This window comes from Tarenaya hassleriana, unplaced genomic scaffold (assembly GCF_000463585.1).
Source record: "Tarenaya hassleriana unplaced genomic scaffold, ASM46358v1 Cleome16, whole genome shotgun sequence".
In the NCBI taxonomy this organism is placed as follows: domain Eukaryota; kingdom Viridiplantae; phylum Streptophyta; class Magnoliopsida; order Brassicales; family Cleomaceae; genus Tarenaya; species Tarenaya hassleriana.
The window spans coordinates 269,564-276,233 of NW_010965019.1; the positions used below are offsets into that span (position 1 = coordinate 269,564).

General features: G+C 33.6%; 1 long non-coding RNA gene across 2 annotated transcripts in view; it reads left to right on the top strand.

Annotated features, from left to right (window-relative positions):
• The first annotated feature begins 2,857 nt into the window (after window positions 1-2,857).
• Window positions 2,858-6,670, top strand: part of LOC104809228 — an 11,069-nt gene continuing 7,256 nt past the window's right edge. For both annotated transcript variants that reach the window (XR_771112.1, XR_771117.1), the window contains exons 1-2: window positions 2,858-3,171; window positions 3,286-3,336. This is a non-coding gene — a long non-coding RNA (uncharacterized LOC104809228). The remainder of the gene's footprint in view (window positions 3,172-3,285; window positions 3,337-6,670) is intronic.

Sequence of the window (6,670 nt, forward strand, 5' to 3'; positions counted from 1 at the left end):
GAGTTCTAATTGGAACTCTAGGGTTAAGGAGGATTGAGTTGGAGCAGTGAAAGGATGGGTGACCTATTGGGAAGTGGTTTTGGTCGGGTTGGTGTCGGGTCGGGTCGGTGTCGGGTCTGGTCGGTGTCGGTGTCGGGGTCGGGATCGGTGTCGGTGTCGGGGTCGGGATCGGTGTCGGGATCGGTGTCGGGGTCGGGGTCGGGTCGGGTCGGGAATATGTTTCGAATTTTTCGTTGGAAAATTCCAACGGAATGCGGTTGAAAATTCCGTTGGAAAATTCCAACGGATATCGGTTGGAAATTCCCGGATTGCGGTTGGAAATCAGTTGGAAAATTCCAACGGATGCCGGTTGGAAATCCGTTGGAAAATTCCAACGGAAAAATTCGTTGAAATTCCGTTGAAAATTCCAACGGTTTTCCAACGGATACCGATTTCTAACGATGAAATTCCAACGGATAAATCCGTTGGAAATCCGTTGGAAACGTTAATTTCCAACGGAAATTTGGTCATTTCCAACGGATTTACCCGTTGGAAATGACCATTTTTTTTGTAGTGAATGGGCCTCACGTTTATCTGTAGATAGATGCTTTTGGAATGGTCCCTTTTTTTTCCAAGCAAGCGTCATGGATTTGTTGAACAAAGTTCTTAAGAACCGGTTCACTACAACACAAGTTCTTCATAAGATCGATTTTTCGATTTCCAGTTATTGATTATGGTTAGTCATTAAACGGGAATGGTTACATAATGTTTTATTCAGACCATCCATAGATAAAAGATGGAGGAGATACACCGGATAATCTTATCAATAATGTATGTTTCTACAAATGAAGCAACTCAAAGCTATGAACAAGCTCAAAAAACTTGCGTTGAAAGTGACTACCGATCAAACATTCATACATAATGTATTACATAAGCATTGTATAGTTTTTGAAAAAATACATATTAGTTATTTTTATAAACATATTTTTACACAATATTACATACATACATATATATAATATTAGTTCTATCAACAGTAGAAATTATGATTTGGATACTAAAATTAAAATGTATTAAAAATATTGTATAATATTTGTTTAGACCACCCATAGATCAATGACGATATTGTGATAAAAGATAATTAGCATACGTTGACTTTTCAATAACGTACGTATGAATAGTATTGGTACATATTAGGCTACGACAAAACAATGAATCACTATCGGGTTAACAAAAATAATAAAATTTATTTATAAAAATGATGAAAACTTATTATAAAGGAAAATTTTAAGTGATGAAATGAGTTAAAAAAATATAATTATAATGAAATTATGATAAAATTAAATAATAAAATTTTAAAATGGAGTTAGAGAAAACAAAAGTGATTAGAAGAATTTTGCTAAATTTAATCAGTTTTTCATAAAATTATTGTTATTTCTATATCTAACCTGATTTGTTGAACTCATTTTTGAACAATACACGGTTATCGAAGACGAGATATATCATACCATTGACATCTACCTCAGGATAATATACAATATAATCTACTTCCAAAGAAATTTTGAAGGTTTATTTTCGATGGAAAAGTCGCATAACACCAAGGGTCAGATCAAACCTCCCAAAAACCGGATACACTCTATCTCTTGAGACGTTATGTTTAGTTGGTTTTTTTTGTTGTATTAATGATTTTTCTCTATTTCATTATCTGTTTTTTTATATGCCATATGATGTTTTGGATTGTACATAAAGTTGATAATACGTATTATGTGTAACTGGCTTTCAAGACAACATCAAATATTTTCATTGCAATTACTCCAAGTAATTTAAACCCACATATTTAATTTACAAATTAATTTATACTCATATTATTGGTATGTCTCTTCTATATATAGGAGATTGTTTGACACAGAAGAATTCTATATAACAGATTGTTTGACACAGAAGAAATAAGTGATTGGATATTAAAAAATAAAATTTAAAAAAAATATATAATTATAAATTAATAAAATATAAGGAATAATTTTCTAATATATTCATTCATCTTTTTCTTTTCTATATATATCAATATATAATTCTTGATATGTTTATATCAATGATTTTCCATAATAAAATAGCAAATATTTTATATTGACAACAAAAAATAATAAACCGCGCATCGCGCGGTTCCCACCTAGTATGCCTTTAATAAAAGACTATTTATTAGTCACTAGAGGTCCGTTACTCGGACCAAACCTGTCCGTAAAATTTACGGGTTTGGGCCTAAGAAATTGAAGTCCGGTCGTCCATCGGAGTTATTCTTGTATTGATTATTTTAATTTAAATATTTTATTGTTATAGATTTAGTATAAATATGTATTTTTTTAATTTTTAAAAATATAAATTATTATAAAATTATTTATTTTAAAAAATAAAAACAAGAAAGTAAATATTAGTATATTGTATAGATGTTATATAAAATCGATATGAATGATTTGTTTTATGTGTTCTCATTATTACACAAATATATATAGTTACATATTTACATATATGTACATATACATATATACTATACATTACATACATATAACATATATATAGACATATATATACATAATTTATTCGGACACATTCAAAATTATATTATATATTTATATCTATTAAAAATTGTATGAAAAGTTGAGGGTTCGGTTTTAACTTTTGTTGTAATTATCAAACCTCATTTGTTAAATAATAGCAAGATGGATTTCTCATTTTGAAATTGACTATCGGATTAAGGTGGGTTTTGAATCTTAAACATCTAACCTACATATTGGCTGATCCAACGGTCAGCTCTCTCCCTCATATGTGTATATATATAATAGGCCGGCTTTTATAAACGACAGAGTTTCTATCTGGCTTCGATTTGCTTTTCGTTACATCTCTATGCGGTGAAACCCTAGATGGAGACGCGCCTCTGGAATTCAGTCGAATGTCACAAATTGATATCTATGGGTTATTTCAGAGAAGGTCAAAGAGATGGGAATTGTGTATCGCTCTGAATATTCAGATCTTCCTCTTTTATTGGGTCTTATTGGGGGGTCTCTCGGTTCTGATATTTAATCGCCGATTAAAGTTTCACAAGGAGATCAAGATCGATTTCGGAGATCTGTTAAAGATTGAAGAGCTTGAAACCAAGAACGCCTCCGGTGAAATCCTAAATCACGTTGCGAACCTGTAAGTTCTTGAAAAGCTCGACACGTATCTTTAAGATTCATCTCTTCCTTGTTTGAATTTTTACCTGAATGGAATTATTATCTGTACATTATCTGAGAAAGATGTCGCATATAGGTTTGTTCTGGACTTTGTCTTGGATCTGACACGAGTAGAACTCCGACCCATGTAAGTTGGTTTAATTTTTGCATGAATAGGAACAAGATGGGAACGTTATCTGTTAGTAGATGTTTGCAGTGGGTTTATTCTAGAATATCTTGGATTCGATAGACCCTCATGATGCATCCTCTAAATCTCAAATGACGAGATAAATGCAGAGGGTATTCTCTGTTGGGAATAATGGACAATAGCTTAACATACTCTGGAATGGGAACGTTATCTGTTATATGACCCGATACGAAAGGGAAAAAATCTGCATTCTCAAATGAGATGCAAATAGAAGGTTTGTTCTGTTGGGAAAAATGGCTAAACAAACACTAGAATGGGAACGTTGTCTGTTACATGTCCCGAAACGTAATGCAAAAATCTGCATTCTCAAAAGAGATGCAAATAGAGGGTTTATTGTATTCTGTTGGGAAAAATGGCTAAACAAACTCTGGAATATGAACGCTATCTGTTACATGTCTCGAAACGTAATGCAAAAATCTGCATTCTCAAATGAGATAAATGCAGAGGGTCTGTTCTGCTGGGAATAATGGACAAAGAGACCTGGAATGGGAACGCTATCTGTTACATGTCTCGGAACAAAATAAAAAATTATGCATTCTCAAATGAGATGCAAATATATGTCTATTATGTTGGGAATAATGGTTAAACAGATCCTGAAATGGGTACGCTATCTGTTATATTTCCCGACACCAAACATAAAAATCTGCATTCTCAAAGGAGATGCAAATGGTGATCTATTATGTTGGGAATAATGGCTAAAAAGGCTCCGGAATGGGAACGCTATCTGTTACATTATGCGAAACAAAATGAAAAAATCCCGCATTTTCAAATGAGATACAAATAGAAGGTCTGTTATGTTGGAAAATGGGAATAACGTCAAAACAGACCCTTGAATGGAAAACTATATGTTACTTGTCCCGAAACATATTCTTTAAATCTGCATTCTCAAAGGAGATGCAAATAGAGGGTTTGTTCTATTGGGAAAAATAGCTAAACAAACTCTGGAATGAGAACGCTATCTGTTGCATATCCCGAAACGTAATGCAAAAATCTGCATTCTCAAATGAGATGAAAATATAAGATCCGTTCTATGGGGAACAATGGCTAATAAACAGGCCCTGGAATGGTAAGTTATTGGTTACTTGTCCCGAAATATAATCCAAAATCCCGCATCTCAAATAAGATGGAAACATATGGTTTGTTCTGTTGGGAATAATGGGCAAACAGATCTGGAATGGGAACGCTATCCGTTACATGACGCGAAACAAAATGAAAAAAAAATATGCATTCTCAAATGAGATGCAAATAGAGGGTCTGTTATGTTGGAAAATGGGAATAACGTCAAAACATACCCTTGAATGGGAAACTATATGTTACTTGTCCCGAAACATATTCCCAAAATCTGCATTCTCAAAAGAGATGCAAATAGAGAGTTTGTTCTGTTGGAAAAAATGGCTAAACAAACTCTGGAATGACAATGCTACCTGTTACATGTCCCGAAACATATTCCCAAAATCTGCATTCTCAAATTAGATAAAAATATAAGGTCTGTTCTGTGGGGAACAATGGCTAATAAACAAGCCCTGGAATGGTAAGCTATTGGCTACTTGTCCCGAAACATAATCCAAAATCCCGCATCTCAAATAAGATGGAAACATATGGTCTGTTCTGTTGGGAATAATGGGCAAACAAACCTGGAATGGAAATGTTATCTGTTATGCCCCGAAACATAATGCAAAAAATCTGCATTCTGAAATAAAATACAAATATAGGGTCTGGGAACGTTATTTGTTACATCCTCCGAAACAAAATGAAAAAAAATATGCATTCTCAAATAAGATGCAAATAGAGGGTCTGTTATTTTGGACTCTATATGTTACTTGTCCCGAACCATATTCCAAAAATCTGCATCCTCAAATGAAATGCAAATAGATGGTTTGTTCTATTGGGAAAAATGTCTAAATAGACTCTGGAGTGGGAACGGTATCTGTTACATGATCCGATACAAAATGAAAAAAATCTGCATTCTCAAAAGGAGATACAAAGGTAGATCTATTATGTTGGGAATAATAGCTAAAAAGGCTCCGGAATGGGAACCCTATCTATTACATGACCCGAAACAAAATAAAAAAAAAATTTGCATTCTCAAATGAGATGCAAATAGAGGGTCTGTTATGTTGGAAAATGGGAATAACGTCAAAACAGACCCTTGAATGGAAAACTATATGTTACTTATCCCGAAACCTATTCCCAAAATCTGCATTCTTAAAAGATATGCGAATAGAGAGTTTGTTCTGTTGGGAAAAATGGCTAAACAAACTCTGGAACGAGAACACTATCTGTTACATGTCCCGAAACGTAATGCAAAAATCTGCATTCTCAAATGAGATGAAAATATAAGGTCCGTTCTGTGGGGAACAATGGCTAATAAACCGGCCCTGGAATGGTAAGCTATGGGTTACTTGTCCCGAAACATAATCCAAAATCCCGCATCTCAAATAAGATGGAAACATATGGTCTGTTCTGTTGGGAATAATGGGCAAAGAGACCTGGAATGGGAACGCTATCTCTTATGCCCCGAAACATAATGCAAAAAATCTGTATTCTGAAATAAAATACAAATATAGGGTCTGTTCTGTTGGGAATAATGGTTAAAAAGATCCTAGAATGGGAACATTATATGTTACATACTCCAAAACAAAATGAAAAAAAAAAATCTGCATTCTCAAACACTACAAGAAAATCTTAATATAGCGACGGAATTTGCGACGGAATTTTTCCGTCGCAAAGAAATTACGACAGAATTCGACGAATTTGCGACGGAATGCGAAATTTTTTATTCTGTCACAATTAGTCGCAAAATCCGTCGCAAATTTGCGACGGAATACGACGGAAACGTTGTCGTCGCAGAACCAAACATTATTTGCGACAAATTTTAAAATTGCGGATTTGCGACAGATTTGCGACAGAAATTTCTGTCGCAAATATTAATTTTATTTATTTTTAAATTAAAGTTATTTATTTTTGGCATTTGCGACAGAAATTTCTGTCGCAAATCATAATTTCATTTTTTTATTATTTTCGATGAAAATTTTCAAATTTTCGTGGTTTATTTTTTGTTTTTCGACGGATTTGCGACAGAAATTTCTGTCGCAAATCTAAATTTTATTTTTTTCCGCTATTTTCGATGAAAAATTTTAAATTTTCGCGGTTTATTTTTCGTTTTGCGACGGGTTGCGACTGCAATATCCGTCGCAACACTTAATAAAAGCTGCGACTTCGTCTTTCTCCTCCAGACTTCGAATTTTTTTAAAAAAAAATCTCAATCTTCTCC